General features: G+C 35.8%; 1 long non-coding RNA gene across 2 annotated transcripts in view; it reads right to left on the reverse strand.

Moving 5' to 3' along the window:
- LOC143679328 (uncharacterized) overlaps positions 1-20,491 on the reverse strand; it is an 81,727-nt gene that overhangs the window by 51,858 nt on the left and 9,378 nt on the right. The window contains exons 2-4 of one of the 2 annotated variants that reach the window (XR_013173657.1): positions 10,172-10,232; positions 9,303-9,452; positions 5,079-5,164 (exon numbers count right to left, since the gene is read on the reverse strand). This is a non-coding gene — a long non-coding RNA (uncharacterized LOC143679328). The remainder of the gene's footprint in view (positions 1-5,078; positions 5,165-9,302; positions 9,453-10,171; positions 10,233-20,491) is intronic. The other variant, XR_013173658.1, reaches the window with a different exon arrangement.

The following is a 20,491-nucleotide window of genomic DNA, read 5'->3' on the forward strand; positions in this document are numbered from 1 at the left end:
TCCTCCTAGAATCAGCCCTCCAGGTAAAAGTTGTTAGAGGTAATGAAAGGAACATTATAAGCACATAGAGACAAAAGAAAAAAAAAAAAAAAAAAAAAGAAAAAGAAAATAACAGACAAGCATTCCCTGAGGAGGAAGAGGGAAGAAAAAGCTTTTCCTAGGAGTGAAACAACTGCACAAAAAGGGCAATCTCAAAAATCATTCCATATACACTGGGAAAGAATCAGAAAAAATAAGTGTGGAAAAAATTCTGATCAGCTAAACAGAAGCTATGCTAAAGGCCTTGGATAAGTTGAACCAGATGGCAGAGGTCTAGGATAAGTTGAACCAAAGTTAGAGGACAAAAAATCTCCAGGATAAATAAATCAAGAAAACTAGATTCTAGAAATAAGCAAAATATCACAAGTCACACTAGAAAGCATGGAAATATGACTCTGTCAAAGGAGTAAACTAAAACTCTAGATGAGATACAAGAGTTGAAACAACTAATCAAGGATTTTTAAGCAAAGCTTCTAAATAAAGTCAACAAGTTGAAGGAAAATGTGGCAAAAGAGATGAAGGTTAACAAGAAGACACTGAGTGATCTTTAAGAAAGAATTTTAAAATTGCAAAAATATATGACAGAACTTATAAGAATTAAAGGCACAAGAGATGAAAAATACAATGGAGACATCCAAGAGCAGATTTAAGTGGCAGAAGAAAAATTAGTGAACTAGAGAACAGAACATCTGAAATTTTATAATAAAAGAACAGAAAGGGAAAACAATGGAAAAAATTGACCTGTGTGTCAGAGAACTGAATGAAGCATGAAGCTTACAAATACACATGTTATGGGTGTTCAAGAATGAGAAGAGAAAGCAAAAAGTATAAACAGAATAACTGAGGAAATAATCTTCAAAAATTTCCCAACTCTGATGAAATACATCAAATTACATACCCAAGAAGTGTAATGGACCTCAAAGAGATTAGACCCAGATAGACCTACTGTCAGAAAACTACTAATCAGATTGTCAAATGCCAAATAAAAAGAGAAAATTCTGAAAGCAGCAAGAAGAAAGCAATCCATTACCTATAAGGAAAGGTCAATAATCTAAGTGTGGATTTCCTGGCAGAAACTGTGGTGATGAGAAGGCCGTTGTATGAAAGATTTAAGATACTAAAAAAGAATAACTGTCTGCCAAGAATGCTATAGATGGCAACAATGTCCTTCAAAAATGAAGGATAGTTTATAACATTTAAGGATAAGCCAACATTGAGAGAGATAACAAACAAGAGACCTGCTTTACAAGAAAAACTGAAGGGAATTCTACAGGCTTATAGAAAGGAAAGGAGACAGAGATTTGGAGAGAGTGTAGAAATGAAGATTATCAGTAATGGTAAGGAAAGGGTAAGAAGAGAAAAAAACAAGACATGACATGCAAAATCCAAAAAACAAACGGTAGAAGAAAGTACAGCCTTTGCAGTAATAGTACACTAATGAATTAAATTCCAGAATCAAAAAACAAGGGTTGGAAGAATGAATACAAAAACAGGATCCATCTTTATGGTGTCTACAAGAGATTCATTTTAGACCCAAGGATAAACATAAGTTGAAAGTGAAAGGTTGGAAAAAGATATTCCATGCAAACAACAACCAGAAAATAACAGAGGTAGCTATAACAATATCAGACAAATTAGACTTTAAACGTAAAGCAATTTAAAAAGACAAAGCAGGACGCTATGTATCAATGAAAGTAACAATTCATCAGAAGAAATAATGATCATAAATATTTATGCACCAAATCAGAATGCCCCAAAATACATGAAGCAAACACTGGCAACACTGGGGGCAGAAATTGACACCTCTACAATATTGTTGAAGACTTCAATATATCACACTCATCAATTGACAGAACGCCTAGACAGAGGATCACTGAGAAAATGAAGATCTTGAGTAACATGATAAATGAACTAAACTTAACAGACATTTTCAGAACATTGCACCCATTAATAGCAGGACATACAGTCTTCTCAAGTTCCCAGGAATTATCTCCCAGGATAGACCACATGTTAGGTCACAAAACAGGTCTTAATAAATTTTGAGAAGATTGAAATTATATAAAATACTTTCTCAGACTATAGTAGAAAGTACCTGGAAAGCAATAATAAGTGAAGGGCTGGAAAATTCTGAAATTTATGGAGACTAAACAACACACTCTAAAACAACCAGTGGGTCAAGGAAGAAATTACAAGAGAAATCAGTAAATATCTTGAGGCAAATAGTAATGAGAATACAATATATTAAAACTTATGGGATGCAGTGAAGGCAGTTTTGAGGGGAGAAATTATTGCTCTAAGCACTTATATTCAAAATAAAAAAGAGAAAATTTGAGGATTTAACTGAACACCTGGAGGAACTAGAAAAACAAGCAAACTAACTCCAAAGAAAACAGAAGGAAGATTAGAACATAAATAAATGAAGTTGAGAACTTAAAAATAATAGAGAAAATCAACAAAACCAGAACTTGTTTTTGAGAAAATCAATAAAATCAATGGACCCTTAGCTAGGTGGGCAAAGAAAAAATCAGAGAGAATACAGATAAATAAAACCAGAAATGGGGGGGAGGGATACATTGCTACTGATGCAGAAATAAAAGAAATAAATAAAGAATACAATAAGCAACTGTATGCCAACAAACTGGATGAAACAGACAACTTCCTAGATAAGCATGAACAACCAACACTGGCTTATGAAGAACTAGAAGACCTCAATAAACCAATCACAAGAGATTTAATTAGTCATTGAAAAAATTCCAAGAAAGAAAAGTCCAGGACCAGATGGCTTCACATATGAATTCTACAAGCATTCCAGGTAAAATGAGTGATAATCCTGCTCAAGTTTTTCAAAAAAATTGAAGAGGAATGAAAATTACCCAATTCCTCTATGAATCCAACATCGCCCTAATACCATAGACAAACAAAGACATTGCAAGAAAAGAAAATTACAGACAAATCTCTCTAATGAATATGGACGCAAAATTCCTCAACAAAATACTTGCAGATCAAATTCAGTAGCACATTTAAACAACTATACACCATGATTAAGGGGATTTTATTCCAGATATGCAAGAATGATTCAACACAAGAAAATCAGTTAATGCGGCCATTGACTGATAGATTAAATAGCGTTAAGATGTCAATTCTACCCAAATTGATTTACAGATTCAATGCAATGTTAATTAAAAATCCCAACAACTTATTTTGCAGAAATAGAAAAACCCATAACCAAATTTCTTTGGGAGGGTGGGGTGCCCTGAATAGCTAAAATATCTTTAGAAATAAAAATGAAGTTGGAGCTCTCAGATTACCTGACTTTAAAGCATATTATTAAGCTACAGGGGTAAAAACAGTATGGCACTGGCATAAAGATAGATATAGTGATCAATGGACTCTAATTGAGTGATCAGAAATAAATGCGGTCATCAATGGACAATTGACCTTTGATAAGGTGGTTAAGCCAACCCGCCAAGGACAGAGCAGTCTCTTGAATAAATGGTGTTTTTTGTTGTTGTTGTTGTTGTTGTTGTTGTTTTTTATAGCTCAGATGCAACTTCATTCAGTGTTTTAACATAATTACATTACAGTTAGGTATTATTGTGCTGTCCATTTTTGAGTTTTTGTATCTAGTACTGTTGCACAGTCTGTATCCCTTCAGCTCCAATTACCCATTATCTTACCCTGTTTCTAACTCCTGCTGGACTCTGTTACCAATGACATAGTCCAAGTTTATTCTCGAATGTCAGTTCACATCAGTGGGACCATACAGTATTTGTCCTTTAGTTTTTGGCTGGACTCACTCAGCATAATGTTCTCTAGGTCCATCCATGTTATTACATGCTTCATAAGTTTATTCTGTCTTAAAGCTGCATAATATTCCATCGTATGTATATACCACAGTTTGTTTAGCCACTTGTCTGTTGATGGACATTTTGGCTGTTTCCATCTCTTTGCAATTGTAAATAATGCTGCTATAAACATTGGTGTGCAAATGTCCGTTTGTGTCTTTGCCCTTAAATCCTTTGAGTAGATACCTAGCAATGGTATTGCTGGGTCGTATGGCAATTCTATATTCAGTTTTTTGAGGAACCGCCAAACTGCCTTCCACAGTGGTTGCACCCTTTGACATTCCCACCAACAGTGGATAAATGTGCCTCTTTCTCCGCATCCTCTCTAGCACTTGTCATTTTCTGTTTTGTTGATAATGGCCATTCTGGTGGGTGTGAGATGATATCTCATTGTGGTTTTGATTTGCATTTCTCTAATGGCCAGGGACATTGAGCATCTCTTCGTGTGCCTTTTGGCCATTTGTATTTCCTCTTCTGAGAGGTGTCTGTTCAAGTCTTTTTCCCATTTTGTAATTGGGTTGGCTGTCTTTTTGTTGTTGAGTTGAACAATCTCTTTATAAATTCTGGATACTAGACCTTTATCTGATATGTCGTTTCCAAATATTGTCTGCCATTGTGTAGGCTGTCTTTCTACTTTCTTGATGAAGTTCTTTGATGCACAGAAGTGTTTAATTTTGAGGAGCTCCCATTTATTTCTTTCTTTCTTCAGTGCTCTTGCTTTAGGTTTAAGGTCCATAAAACCACCTCCAATTGTAAGTTTCATAAGATATCTCCCTACATTTTCCTCTAACCGTTTTATGGTCTTAGACCTAATGTTTAGATATTTGATCCATTTTTAGTTAACTTTTGTATAGGGTGTGAGATACGGGTCCATAAATGGTGTTTTGAGAACTGGATATCCTTATGTAAAAGAATGAAGGAGGATCCATATCTCACATCTTATACGAAAATTAACTCAAAATGGATCAAAGACCTAGACATTAGAGCTAAGACCACAAAACTTTTAGAATAAAATGTAGGGAAATATCCTATAAATATTGTGTCCTAGTTTGCTAGCTGCCAGAATGCAGTATACCAGAAACAGAATGGCTTTTAAAGAGGGAGTTGTTTGTTTACTGTTCTAAGGCCAAGATAACATCCCAATTAAAGTAAGTCTATAGAAATGCCCAATCAAAGACATCCAGACAAAGATACCTTGGTTCAAGAAGGCTGATGAAATTCAGGGTTTCTCTCTCAAGTGGAAGGGCACATGATGAACACAGTCGGAGTTCCTCTCTCATCTGGAAAAGCACATGGTGAACACAGTCAGGGTTCCTCTCTCATCTGGAAAGGCACATGGTGAATATGGCAAAATCTGCTAGCTTCTCCTGGCTTCCTGTTTCATGAAGCTCCCTGGGAAGCATTTTCTTTCTTCATCTCCAAAGATCACAGGCTGGTGGGCTCTGTTTCTCGTGGCTATGTCATTCTGCTCTGTTCTCTCTGAAACTCTCTTTTTCTCCAAAATGTTTTCTCTTTTATAGGGTTCCAGTAAACTAATCAAGACCCTCCCAAATGGGTGGAGACATGCCTCCACTTAATCCAGTTTAACAACTGCTCTTAATCAAATCACACCTCCAGGGAGATGATATAATTAATGTAAAATAAGGTCTATAGTTAACAACAGCACTGTAATATTCTTCATTAATTGTTACAAGAGCAATATACCAAAGCTAATTATAAATAAGGGGGGAATGTAAGGGAGTAATGTGGGAATTTTTCCTTCTTTCTTTTTGGAAGAAATGGGAATATTCTTATAAAGCATCTGGTCATGAATGCATAGCTATGTGATTTTATCAGGAGCCATTGATTTTACTATTAGAATGTCTTGTATGGTGTGTGCATAAGATTGTTTAAAATATGAACAGAAAACTACAGATGCTGGAGGAGATGTGGAGAAAGAATTGTGCAGTCCCTCTGGAGGGCAGAGTGTTGGTTACTCAGGAAGCCGAGTAGATTGCCATATTATCTAGCAAAGACGTTACTAAGTATGTACTTGGGAGAACTGAATACAGGGACTCAGGTGGACATGTGTTCAATGATGTATAGTGTGATATTATTCATGATTGCCAATGGATGAAGGCAGTCTAAGGATCCAATATCTGATGAGTGGAAGGACAAACTGTGGTGTATTCATATGATGGAATAGCGCTTGACTGTGGAAAGGAATGAAATCATGAGGCATGCCACAAGGTAAATGAACCTTGAAGATATTGTGTTGAAGTAAATAAGTGAGAAACAAAGCACAATATGGTATGGTCTCACTAATATGAAATAACTATAAACAAATTTTGAAACATAGGTTATCAGGAGGTAGAAAGAAGGCAGAGATTGTGCATTTGATGCTTAAGGAGTATAGAACATTCAATAAAGTTGATTATAAAGGTTTGGAAATGGATAGCACAATACTGCGTGATAGCAGCACAATATTGCAAGTTTAATTAACAAAACTGAGTATGATTATGGTTGAAAGAGGAAGGCTAGAGTCATGTATGTCAGCAGAAGGAAAGCTAGAGGATAAAAACTAGGACTGTATGACTTAGCAAAACATAGAATGGACAATATGGTGGTTAATTGTATAAATATAAGAAAACTAGAACAAATGTGTGTAACTACTACAAGGTGTTAATAATAGTGTGGTAGATGGGAAAAATACAATATTCCAGCCCAGCACAACCTGAGACCAAAGAACATGCTAGACACAAAATTACTGAAAGGCAGCCGGTTGGGAGTTGAAAATCTGCACTCTGACCAATCCAAGAGTTCAAAAGAGAGAGAGAGAGAGAGAGAGAGAGAGAGAGAGAGAGAGAGAGAGAGAGAGAGAGAGAGAGAGAGAGAGAGAGAGCGAGCCCAAGGAAAGGCTTATAAAGTTTAACAGTCCCATAAGATTAGGTTACAATGGCATTTCAGCAGACTCTCATGAGGTTTAGTTGTTAACGGAGGGGTGCAGTTTGCATTTTTTGACCTTTAACCAAGGCAATAGGCTGAGCCCTCCATCTTGGGGTTCACCCCTATTATGAAACTTATTCCTGCAAAGGATAGACTAAGTCTACTTAAAATCAGGGCTAAGAGTCAGGCCCATAGAACCTCTTTTGTTGCTCAGATGTGACCTCTGTCTCTAAGCCAACTTGGCAGGTGAACTCATTGCCTCCCCTCTATGTGGGACATAACTCCCATGGGTATAAATTTCCCTGGCAATGTGGGACAGAAACTCCAGGATGAGCTAGGACCTGGCATCAAGGGATTGAGAAAGCCTTCTTGACCAAAAGTGGGGCGAGAGAAATGAGACAAAATAAATTTTCATTAACTGAGATATTTCAAATAGAATCAAGAGTTTATCCTGGAGGTTATTCTTATGCATTATATAGATATCCTATTTTAGTTTATGGTGTATTGGAGTGGCTGGAGAAAAGTACCTGAAACTGTTGAGCTGTGTTCCAGTAGCCTTGATCCTAGAAGATTACTGTATAAAGTTATAATTTTTACAATGTGACTGTGTGATTGTGAAAACCTTGTGTTGCTCCTTTTATCCAGGGTTTGGACTGATCAGTAAAAAGAAACATGGATAAAACATGTTAAATAATAGGGGGGGACAAAGGGTAAAATAAATTGGGTAGATGGAAATAATAGTGGTCAATGAGAGGGAGGGGTAAGGGGTATGGGAAGCAATTTTTCTTTGTCCTTTTTCTTTCTTTCTCTGGAGTAATGCAAATGTTCTAAAAAATGATCATGGTGATGAATACACAGCTATATGATGATATTGTGAGCCACTGGTTACACATCATGCATGGAATATATGTGTGTGACAATTTGTCAATAAAAATATAGTTTTAAAAAATTATTTGAATTGTAGAATCTGAAATCATATTGATGAAATTTTGCCTTGTTATATTAAAATCTATTGCTCTCCCTAAAAAAAAAAAAATCACTGATCACATATCAACATAATAGATACAATAATAATGGAAAAGTTTCAAATTTTGTGATAATTACCAAAATGTGACACAGAGACACAAGTGAGCACAGGCTATTGGAAAAATGGTGCCAATATACTGGCTTAACACAGGGTCACCACAAAACTTCAACCTGTAAAAAAATGCAGTACCTGTGAAGCACAATAAAGCAGAGCACAGTCAAACATGATATGTTTGTATAGGCTGAGAATCCTGATAATTGTAAAAGTAAATTAGTAGATAATTTATTTTTCATGTTTTTGAATTTTCAAAGATTTTTAAGGATCAGTTTTTAACGCTACACACACCTCAAGGGGACAGAAAACAGACTGATCCTTCTTTTTCTTCTTTCCTACCTTCCTAACATCATTCTATAATCTGTATTGATTTCCTGAATTAGCTTAGATTTCTAATTGTACAAGTACACAAATTGCAGTAATTAATAGTTCCTACTCTTAAAGAATGCACAATCTAGTATGTTCTATGATAGACAAGGCCAATATATCACATAACCTGACAAAATAATCAATGTGAGATGTGATAAATTTCATAGTACTGATATATAGAAATTCTACGAAAGCACCAGAAAATAATTGATTGTGCATTTCACGATAGGGAACAGCTTCCAGAAGATTTGAAAGCCATGGAATCAATCCTAGAAGTGTTAATTTCTTGCTTCTCACTCTGTAAACTTAATAACTAATTTGCTAGGAATGAGTAATCTTACTGCTTTCTAAACATAAATCTGACTTGCTTGGAAACATGTTTTGGTTTGTTAATGAAAGATATACATATTATCAATAAGGTAGATACCATACAGAAAAAGCAAATGTTTCCCAAATGTATGGGCACTAACACAAAAAAAAATAATACTAGAAAAAGTATCCCTACACAACTCATTCCTGTTTTAGGTCTGCTATCTGATATGTTTCTCAACCAAGAGGGAGAAGAGACCAAAACTCAATCAAAGGAGCTTTATTGTGAGGCTATGCACAGGCAGACTGAAGCCTAAGATGGTGACAGCCCCAAGCAAGGAAAGGGATACAGGTTATATAGTGTGGTTGGCAAGAAGTCTAGCTTGAGTGGGGGTAGTTGGCAGGTTTTATTGGTTGATTTAGAAGTCAGGCTAAATGGGAGGTTATCACAAGCTGCAGCTGCCAGGGCTGTAACTGCCAGAGGACAGATGTTGGATAAGGGGAGCTATGGCAAGATTGTAGCTGCCAGAGGGTGGATGCAAGGACAATCGTGCAACTGCCACCTGAGCTGGGGAAATTTTGGTTTGCAAGGGCCTCCTGGAAGTTATGGGTGTGAGAAATTTCTTGGAATGTTTGCTAAGGATTGGTTACTTCATGGGGGGGGGCGGTTTAGACTAGTACTATTCAATAATGAAATTGGTGGGAATAAAAGGTTAATAATATTGAACACTTACATGATTAGGCAGAAATGATGCCTTCAGAAGAAAGTAGAATCAACTTATGAAAACATTTCATATCCACGTCTAACTTTAGAAACTGGGTAGAGGTGAATATGTGAAGGTCAATGCCAGGCTCCAAAGGCAGATCAGAGCCGGTTGGCTAGACTCTCAGGTAGATCATTTCAAAGAAAAGAAAATGAAAAAAAATCATTATTGCTGAAACTTTTTTTTTATATCTCTCCTAATATGTAGCAGGTGCTAGCTCTTATAGGTTCTAAAGTATGTTTTTTAACTCTGTATCACTTTCCAATGAAATCATCTAATTTGATTTCTTCTCAAGATTCTTTGACAAAGCTGGGGTTTATTATGAAAGACGTAAAGTAAAAACATTTATTATGTGACGTGTTTATTTTCCTGTTAAACCTGTTCAAATAAGCTAACTGAAACTGATGCCTACACAAGCAACCCCTGGGTACAATTACACCTTTTCTTTCTTCAAACCCACTATTTTCTTATTAGTTTTATGCATTTCTTTGTCTGTGTTCTCTTTTCAATTTTGTAATTGACTCATTTTTATAGAATAGTTTTACCTTCTCTCTCCCCTCTACCATGTATTTCCTATGTTAATCTCTGTTCATCCTTTCTGTTATTTCTTATAATTTTAAAATATTAACTTTTCAGTTTCTGTTTCATTCACATCTTTATTCATTCTGGCTTCCATATTTACCTTTTATTCATTCTTTAATATTTTCTTTATCTCTACTATCCCCTATTCTGTCTCTCAGTCCCAGTTTGCAATTCATTTTTTGCCTTCCCTAGTTTCCTTCACTTTACTCACTTCACTGTCCTCTATCTTTGACATTTTGTTTTGTCTTTGTTCTTACATTGTTTCATCGTCAGCATTCTTCTGTCTTCTTGTTATCCTCATCCATTGTTTATTGTTATCTACAGTGAAGAAGACAATATGAACTAGAAATATTTCCTTGCCTCATAAGCCGTGGTTTACTAATTTAAACCACTCTTCACCCCAGCAATTGTTATCTTCTATTTTGAGCAGAATGATCACAAGATTGTAAACTTTCCTAAAAGTAATAGTGGGACTCAGATAAAGTAGGTCACAATTTTATCCAGTGATCAGAAAGCATAAATACAAATAGATTATCTTCATTACTTGAAAATAAGCTTATGTCACAAGAATAGATAAGTGATAAAATTTTTCATGTTAACACTCATTAACATGTCGATCAGAACATGCAATTTGCAGCATAGATACAATAGTTTACTCATGCTGCTATAAAAAATTGCTACAAACCTGGTGGCTTAAAAGAATAAAAATGTATTCTTTCACAGGTCTAAAGGACAAAAGTCTGAAATTTAAGTGTCATCAGGGCCCCATCTTGTTAAAGGTTCTAGGAGAGAACCCATTTGTTGCCTTTTTCAACTTCTGATGGATGTCCACATTCCTTGGCTTGTGGCACCATCAGCTGAATTTCTGTCACCTCCATCTTTACATCTTGTCCTCTGTATGGATATTAAAACTTTCTCCCTCTCTGATATAAGAATATATGTGATTACAGTTAGGGAACACCCAACTAATCAAGGATAAGCTCTTCTCTCATGTTCCTTAACTTAGTAACGTATTGTGTCACATAAGGTAATATTCACAGGCTCTGGGGACTAGGAAATGAATATGTCTTTAAGGTGCCATTTTCTTCCAGCCCACCATAATGCATATGAAATAAATTTGGAATGACCTTATTAAAATCTACCCTATTTCCTGTGGCAGTAAGATTCTCTGTGAAAGCTTAAAATTCTTGTGATGACTATTTTTAATTTAAAATATTGCCTGAATATATTAAAACTTCATTTGTTTCCATGCCATTGTGATGTCAGATTTACAAAAACATATAAAAGACTATACGAAAGAAAAGACCAACTAGTGTTATAAAGATTTTTGGAGCAAGATCTTATTCAGTGGCACATGAGTGAGAGATTTTATGTAGGAAGGGACATAAAGTATGGAAGATAGCATGTTTGATACAAAGAATCAAGTCATTAGGAGTCTCTGTATTAAAATTTATACATGCCCAAAGTGGAAAATTTTATAATGATGACATGATATTTGAAAAGATTAATTGTAAACATATGAATTTGCCTTCTAAAAGGCATGGAGTGAGGGAAATGAAACAGAATAAAGTTTCAGTGTCTGAGAGATTTCAAATAGAGTCAAGAGGTCATTCTGGGAGTTATTTTTATACATGTATTAGTTAGGGTTCTCTAGAGAAACAGAATCAACAGGGAACACTTGCAAATATAAAATTTATGAAAGTGTCTCACGTGACCGTAGGAACGCAGAGTCCAAAATCCACAGGGCAGGCTGTGAAGCCGACGACTCCGATGCATGGCCTAGATGAACTCCACAGGAGAGGCTCACCAGCCAAAGCAGGAATGGAACCTGTCTCCTCTGAGTCCTCCTTAAAAGGCTTCCCATGATTGCATTTAGCATCACTAATTGCAGAAGACACTCCCCTTTGGCTGATTACAAATGGAATCAGCTGTGGATGTAGCTGATGTGATCATGACCTAATCCTATGAAATGCCCTCATTGCAACAGACAGGCCAGCACTTGCCCAATCAGATAAACAGGTACCACAACTTGGCCAAGTTGACACCTGTCCCTAACCATGACAATACATTATTTAAATATCCTTTTTTAGTTTGGAATAGCTAGAAAGAAATATCAGAAACTGCTGAATTATAATCCATTAGCCTTGGTTCTTGAAGATGACTGTATAGCTATACAGCTTTCACAGTGTGACACTGTGAAAACTTGTGACTGACACTTCCCTTATCCAGTGTATAGACAAAGGAGTAAGAAAATAAAGACAACAAATAAATAACGAGGGGAGAATAAGGGGTATGGGATGTTTGGAGTTTTCTTTTTGTTTTTCTTTTTATTCTTATTTTTATTTTTTATTTTTTTTGGAGCAATGAAAATATTCAAAAATTGATTGTGATGATGAATATGCAACTATATGATGATACTGTGAACCACTGATTTTACACTTTGGATGATTATATGATGTGAGAATTCATTTAAATAAAATTGCATAAGCAGTCATGGAATGGGTACATGGGTGGATCAGTTGTAAAATGCTTGCCTTCCATGTGGGACACCCGGGTTGATTCCTGGACCATGCACCTCCCCCCAAAAAAGAAAAAAGGCATGCAGTAAATTATTAATTATTAGTATTAGGAGGAAAAAAGAAAAATTTGAGAATGTTTGCTTAAAATCCAAACAGATATTATAGCCTCAAAAAAAAAGATCTTTCATTTTTATTTGTGTTTTTACAATGGGATTAAAGGGATTATTATATTAACTTTATTTGTATCCCATGAATAATAGTCATCTGAAAAAAAGAACATCATAGACAACACATAGCTTAAAGGTATTTGGCTTATTAGTGAAAAAATTCCAGATTATTATTTCTCATGAATATTTCAAAGCATTATGCAAAGTGGCACAATGTATAAAAGTAATTATTTTTCAAACCACTTGTGTTTTTTTTTAGGCTTTTTTTTAAAGCAAGAGTCAAGTTGTCATAATATATTGACAAAATTTTCTCCTATCTATTTATTTTGGAAACTTGGTCTTTGAATTATTATTTATAGTTTGTATTTTAGCAGGCATTTAAGCAGTACATGAACTGCTCAAAAAATGTAAATGCATTTTTTACATGTTTTCACATTGCTTTACTGGAAAAATTAAGATATTTTTCTAAGATAATAAATTTTATTATTATTTATCCATAGGGAAAATACTCATCAGGTTTTGAATAATACTTTGAGCTCCACAAAGAAAACAGATAACTAGACTGTTTAATAGTCTCATTTTAATCACTGAATCGCTATCTTTACCTCAGGTGTATAAGAAGTATCCACAGTCATTATTTTAAAACATTAGCTGTATTTTGATTCCTACTAGTTTGGGAAGAAATTTTATTTGAGTCATTCCTTATTCAATGCTCCTAGTGTGGCTGGGCAAGGTGGGAAGGCAAAGGCCAAAGGTGGCCGCCAAGATGCTAAAGCCCACAGGAAAACAAAAGCTGGGAGTAAGAGTTCCAAAGTCTCAGCCACCTAGGACAAGAATGGTGCTACTTAACCAAAAATAAGATGGCGGCCATGGCCAAGGTCCCTAAAGGGATGGATGCCTCGGGGCCTGGGGAGGAGCCAAAAACCAAGACAGCCGCAATTCCCAAGGGCAAATGTGACAATGGGTCCAATACAATATCTGCATGCCTGGAAAGCAAGATGGAGGCCCCCATAGGCCCAAGCAAGCCCGGGTTGCTTACCAAATCACTCTTGTCCAAGGGGCCCCGCAAGAAGGCAGCACCCAGGATCTAGAAGTCAGGGTGGAGAGAGACTGAGATTCTGCTTGAGTTTAATTCCCCTAAAAGACTATTTATTATTCTAACTGTAAAATATAGGTATATATGTAATTTTTTTTTTGGATGCTGTATGGTTGGGATCACATTTCATTCTTTTTCCATGATTATCCTGTTATTGCAGCACCATTCATGGAATTTTTGTTTGTTTGGTTTTTCTTTCTTTCTTTGCTTTGTTTGTTTTTGGGAAGTGCATGGGTAGGGAATTGAATCCAGGTCTCCCACATGACAGGTGAGAATACCTGAAATACCCTTGTGCTCCCATATGTATTTTTTTTGTATGCTGTATGGTAGGGGTCACATTTCATTCTTTTTCCATGTGTGTATCCTGTTATTGCAGCACTATTAGTTCAATTTTTAATTGTAAAATATTTATCAATAAAGACTCCTCCCCCCTTCAAAAAAATGTATCCTGCAATTAAGTAGGAATAACCTACGTAGCTAAAATTCAGTCCTGGACCTGAAAGACAGTCATTTCTTTCCTTCTTCCCCAGTCTCACCTGGACAATGCCTCTCCCAGCCCGAAGCAGTGCAAAGGCTGCAGTGTACATGTAGCCATAGCACTAGACAGAGACAGAATCTATTGTCATTTTCTTCAGTCTATGCTGGTTTGTTGCCAAAATAACATGTATGGTAACCCACAGCATGTCTTCAGTTTACTGATTCTGCTAACTCCATATTACTCTCTGGATAAGTGATTATTTAGTGAGGCTAAGAATCCCACTGCATGGATAGTAGTCCTTGTAGTTATAGCACGTGAAACTAGCAGCCACCATTCTCAGTATTACAGGTAAATGGTGCCTTTTTTTTACAGCATGCAAGGACCAGGACATTTCCTCCGCTCTCAGTCCCCAGGATGAAGTGTGGTTGTTGATGATGTTGTACGTTTGTTCTGTTTAACTTCAGTTAAAAGGATTTATCCTTTCACTTTTTTCCACTTCAGAGATTTTGACAATCTGATCCTTCACATCAGTACAATGCCCAATAGGTTTAGCTTGAAACCTTTTGCCCAGATCTCTTCTGAGGGAAAGGAGCATGAGGCTTTATCCTCTCACATGTCCTTTCATTTTGAAGGCACTAAGTATTAACATAAGCTTGGAAAAAGAATACTACATTTCTACTCGAATTTCTCCCCCAAAACATCTTTTCAAGATGGAACATCTCTGTAATATTTGCGAGGACATCTGGGAGCAAAAAATGAGATGAAATAGGGTGTTTTGGATCCCATTTGATTTATCTTCTATAATATTTGGTAATAATTCAAAGGTACTCATGTCAATGTAGATAAATGTAAAGAAATTAAACATATATTTTCATCCATCTTTATGATAGCATGATATTATCAAGGGAAAATCGTTTCTAAATATTGACAAAGAACAAATTTCTCAATATGGGGCTCTAAGAAATTTGTGGGCCTTGGTTTCAGCACACTAGGTGCCTACATTTAAGCATGATGTTAATATATTATTAATTATTTCCAGGAAACAGTGTTTGCACATCAGATATTTTCAACTATTAATCAGTCTGTCTGCTCAAAATACAGTAACCTGGAAAGTCAATTAATAGTTTATGTTTGTCTTTTGAGCATGTTAAAATCCTATGGATTTTACTGGCAACACTTTGTTCTTTACAAACATATTCATGGAATGTGACTGCACATGAGACACTTAGTAAGGAACTACAAGGGACATAAAAAGCATTTGTGGTGGCCCTTCTTAGGATTGCAGTGTAGGAGGGCACATAAGCACGCCTGAAATTATAATGCATGAAAGTTGGCAGCATGGATAGCGGTGCAATGAAGGCTCTTGAAGAGTTCAGCGAAGATAATAACTTCCAAATATTGTTTAGAACAATATTGAACATTCAATTTGGGTTTGGAAAAAGAAAATAATGGGAAAGAGGGGCATTTCAAATAGAGAGGACAATATGATGAAAAGTGTGTCCATGAAGGAATGTCAATTTAGCAGCACAGAGGATGCTAGTAGAAAGGAAGCTTGCATATATTACTAGAAAAATTTTATGAAAGCCCCTCAAAAAATGTTTTTCTTTGAAACATTAAACCTTGTTGTTTCACTCATTTTGCTATTTTCATGCATATATAGGTGAATGCAGGTCTATTTTTCTGGGAGTGAAAAATAGATGACAGATGGAAAATATGAACAACCCTCTCCCCAATAACTTTACTTAGGCAGAATCAAATGGTATAAATAAGAAAAGGGTACTCAGTCATCACCCAAAGAAAATACCCATCAGAGTATATTTCTATAAATCTGACAAGCCCATAGACCCAAATAAATTAAGGCTGTTTTTGAGAAGAATATTTTAGAGACCAAGAGTCTACATTAAAATGGGCAATAAGTTCAGAAGCCCCTGCAATTGTCCAGAAAAAAAGATAATATAGGACAGAATTAACATTGTGAGCAAAAAAATGCTAAGAAAAAAAGAGATTTGGGCTTGACAGTTGTGTAGAAAAATAAAAAAACAAGAAGACAAAAACACTAAACTTAGGCTTTGGTGGCTAATTTAATATGGATGCAAGAGGAGGGATTACAATTGACTCAGCGTTTATGAGTTAATAGCAGAATAATGGTGATATTACTAAAGAGTAATAATCACAAATACTAGCATGTTTTAAACACCCATGGTATTTTGATTTATCATGTAAATTAGTCAACCATAATTTGAGGCATAAATCATAAGCATCATAAAATGTGTTATGTTTCTCTCTTAAAAGTCAACCATTAACTGTTTTCTGAGTCTGTATGAATCTTGAGAAATGCTCTCTTGTCTTTCCATTTGAGCCCATGTCACCAGTTTGAGCTGGGAATATTTCGATCCTTCTGACCTTCTTTACTTTACAGCAGAAGCAACTCTTCTAAGAAGGTAGCATGGAATGGGCTGTAAACTTTCCCACTCCACTTGGGAGATTCTCACATTTTCAAAACAGATCTGAGAGATTGCTATGTTTGAGATTAGTACGTGGTAATGCACTTCAAAAAAATGCCTGTTTTCTTACTATTCCCTTAGGAGACTCTTTTTTCTCATATTCTTAGAAAGTGCTATATTTCCCAGCATTTAAGGCATGTAGCCATAAAGAGTTATCAAAAAATGTGTAAGAAAAATTTTGGCAAAAAATAAAATTTCAACATGTTTTTCAGCAGGATTTGAAAGTAATTTTTAAGGTAATTTTGTAGTGAAAAACATATTCTGTTGATGTAAATACAGTATAGTATATAATAGAATCCTGTGGTAGAGCATAAGTTTTATAGGAGCATTAATATTATACTAGCCCTAAAAAATAATTTAAGGTTACATAGCCAAAAATAATATGTGCATTTATATACTGGTAAATACTAGGCTACAAAACCCTGTATAAGCAAATACTGCAATATATTTGAGTAATGACGGTAACTAGAGAACAAGACATAATATACAATAAATTTGAATGAATTCCTATACAGTTCATGCAGACAAGGTAAATATGAATAAAAAATTCATACAAAAAAGCAGCAAGATACAATAAATTTTAATGAATTCCTATATAGTTGGCCTCAGTACATGTAGACAAATATTTCAATAAAAAGAGTTCCCATGCATAAAAATGATATATTTGAAGGGATTCTAATAGCAAGTCCATGCAACCAGTACAAACAAATATACTAAATACTGATTTACTACAAGCAATAGAAAGGCATTTAAATGAATGTTTAACATTTGCAGTTGTTAAAGAATATCATAACTTTAAGCAGTAAGATACTTTTAAAAGTATCCCCCAAATTTTAATCTTCATTTTTAATAAATTATTTCAACAAAGCCAAGTGACCATATCCTTAAGGCCTGAAAACGCAGATGCATGCCAGTCCTTTTAGTCAAAGAATGCTATAGCCAGAAGGATTACTCTGGCCACTCCTCGGAGGGGTCTCATAATGTGATCTGCAGACCCCTTTTTTTTGTTTTTGTTTTTGTTTTTTTAAGTTAATGGTCCAAGAATTGAACCTGGGTCTCCTGCATGGAAGGCAAGCATTCTACCACTGAACCACCATTCACCCTGAAGACCCCTTTTCATAAAACAATCCTTTCTCCCACTTTCTAACTCCCCTATCTTCCCCATCTTCCCCCCCAAAATGACCCTCCAGTTAGCATTCTGAGCTGGAAATTTGGAGGTGGTGGGTAAATCAGCAGAGCAATTTGCATTTGTCATAAGATACCATTTGATGGACATAATTTTTTTATTTTATCCTGAATAGGAGGGGATTTCATTTTTTATGATTGTAAATTAAATATTTGAACTGTCATTCATGATTTCACTTTTGAACATATTTTCTCACTCAGAGTTTTGAACTCTTCAAATGTCTGGTCAAATATGTAATAAACCTAATGCATGTAGATGGTGTTATACCATTTTTGTCTGCTACTTTGTGTGTAGTAGCAAACTCAGTATTTTGTAAGCTTGCAACTCTATTTTGTTGATTATTATGGTTACATACATGTGTCAGTTTGGCCAGGTGATGGTGCCCAATTGTCTGGTCAAGCAAGCACTAGCCTAACCATTACTACAAGGACATTTCATGGACTTAAATTTTCAGCACATTGATTGCATCTATGGTTGATTACATTTACGATTCACTAAGAGAAGTGCCTTCTTGAATGAGAAAGATTTAATCCAACCAGTTGAAAGCTTTTAAAGGAGAGGTGATGAATTCAGCAGTTAAAAGTGAGAACTTTCATCTCTACTTCAGCCAGGTGGCCTCTCTTGGAGAATTTATCAAAACACCTTCATTGGAGTTGCAGTTTGGGGCTTGCCCTATGGAATTTGGACTCATGCATCCCTGCAGTTGCATGAGACATTTTTATTAAAAATCATACTATTTTCAGATATCTTCTGTTGGTTCTGTTTCCCTAGAGAACCCTGACTAAAATACCTTTAGTACCAGGAGTGGTGGCTTGAGACACATGGTCTTAAAAATGGGTTTTTGTGATTGGCTTTCTACTCTGATTAGATTCAAAGACACTAAAAACTCTATTTCAAATAATCAAGATGGTGCTGAAAATCCATGGCATGAGTTGGTAATAGAGATATATAAAATATCACCACTTGACTCTGCTGATCATATGTTTATGTTTCAGTTTGCTAATACTGCTGGAATGCAATATACTGGGATGGATCTACTTTTACAAAGGGGATTCATTAGTTTACAAATTACAATTACAAAGCTGTGAAAATGTCCAAATTAAGGCACTGAAAAGAGGATATCTTCTTGGAGGAAAGGCAGCGTCTGGGTCACCTCTTTCAACTGAGAAGGCATGTGGCTAGTGTTTGAGGCACTTGCTCCTAGTTCATGGCTTCTGGCTTCTGATTCCAGTGGCTTTCTCTCTACACATCTGTGGGCCATGACTCAGCTTCTCTGGGGCAAACTCTGAATTTCATTTCTTAGTTTAGCTTCTCCAAACATCTGTTTGAATGTTGGCTCTCCAAGCAACTGAACTCTCTGCTTTATGTGTCAACTCTTTTAAGGACTCCAGTAAACAAATTAAGACCCACCTTGAATGGGGTCACACCTCCATCTAATGAAAAGGTTGCACCCAGAATTGAATGGGTCACATCTCCATGGAAAAAACCTAACAAATTCTACCCTACAATATGTCTGTCCCCACAAGTTTGGATTAGGATTAAAATAAATGAGATTTATTAGGTTAAAAATTTGCCATTCTAAGGTCATAAAAATGTCCAATCTAAGGCATCCACAAGAGGAAAACTTCACCAAAGAAAGGCTGATGGTACCAGGGTTCCTCTGTCACATGGGAAGGCACATGGTGACATCTGCTGGCTCTTCTCTTCTGGATTAGCTTTAAATTGGTTCTTTCAGCTCCTGTGAGTCTTTCTGGCTTCTTCTGAGATCTTTTCCTTTCTAAGCTCTCTCTCTTTATGAACTATCTTAAAGGACTCCAGTAAAGGATTAAGTACTGCCTTGAATTGAGTGGGTCACATCTCCTCGGAAGTAACCTAATCCAAAGTTCCCTCCTAACAGTAGGTCTGCCCCCAAAAGATTGGATTAAAAGGACATTACTTTTCTGGGGTACACAACAGTTTCAAACTAGCATATTTATATTCTAATGGAATAGGTTTGAGTTGCAAATAAGACTGTAGCCATTGTGTGGTTGCTGTTGTGGGGACACAGAGAACGGTGCTAAGGAGTAACCTAGGAAATCTAGTAGGGATGAGCAAGTTTAAGTTCATTCCATTGATTTGGATGAGTCCTTTCTCAAAACTTTCTTCATTTATGTAAAATTATTGCTTAAGAAAGAAGAAACTTGAACAGCAGTTGCTTCATCTCTAACACTATATTTTATTTTGCACAAGTATGTATTAATTCTTTTCCCTTTTGATACTTCTCTGTTTGCTGTACAATACATACCTCTTACTGGTTGCTTCATTTTCATTGCTCAAATTCTCAAGATTAGAAGAAATCCTAAGACTACACTTTATCTACAGCCTCCACCAGGTAAACTGAATGCCCTCTTCATTCTCTGTGATTGTCATTAATGGTACTCAGTATATACTTACTAACTAAATATAATAAACTCTTTTCATTTAAAAACTGCTTCCACACTGTACATTCTACCTGAGTCATGCTTGCTGTAACACAGTACACCTGTCAATAGTAACAACTATTATTTCCAGGCTGTGGAGTAAGTTGATACATGGTGTGTCATGGGAACAGTGGCTCAGGCACAATACAATCTTTCAGCAAATTATTG

This window comes from Tamandua tetradactyla, chromosome 4, assembly GCF_023851605.1.
Source record: "Tamandua tetradactyla isolate mTamTet1 chromosome 4, mTamTet1.pri, whole genome shotgun sequence".
Classification (NCBI taxonomy): Eukaryota; Metazoa; Chordata; class Mammalia; order Pilosa; family Myrmecophagidae; genus Tamandua; species Tamandua tetradactyla.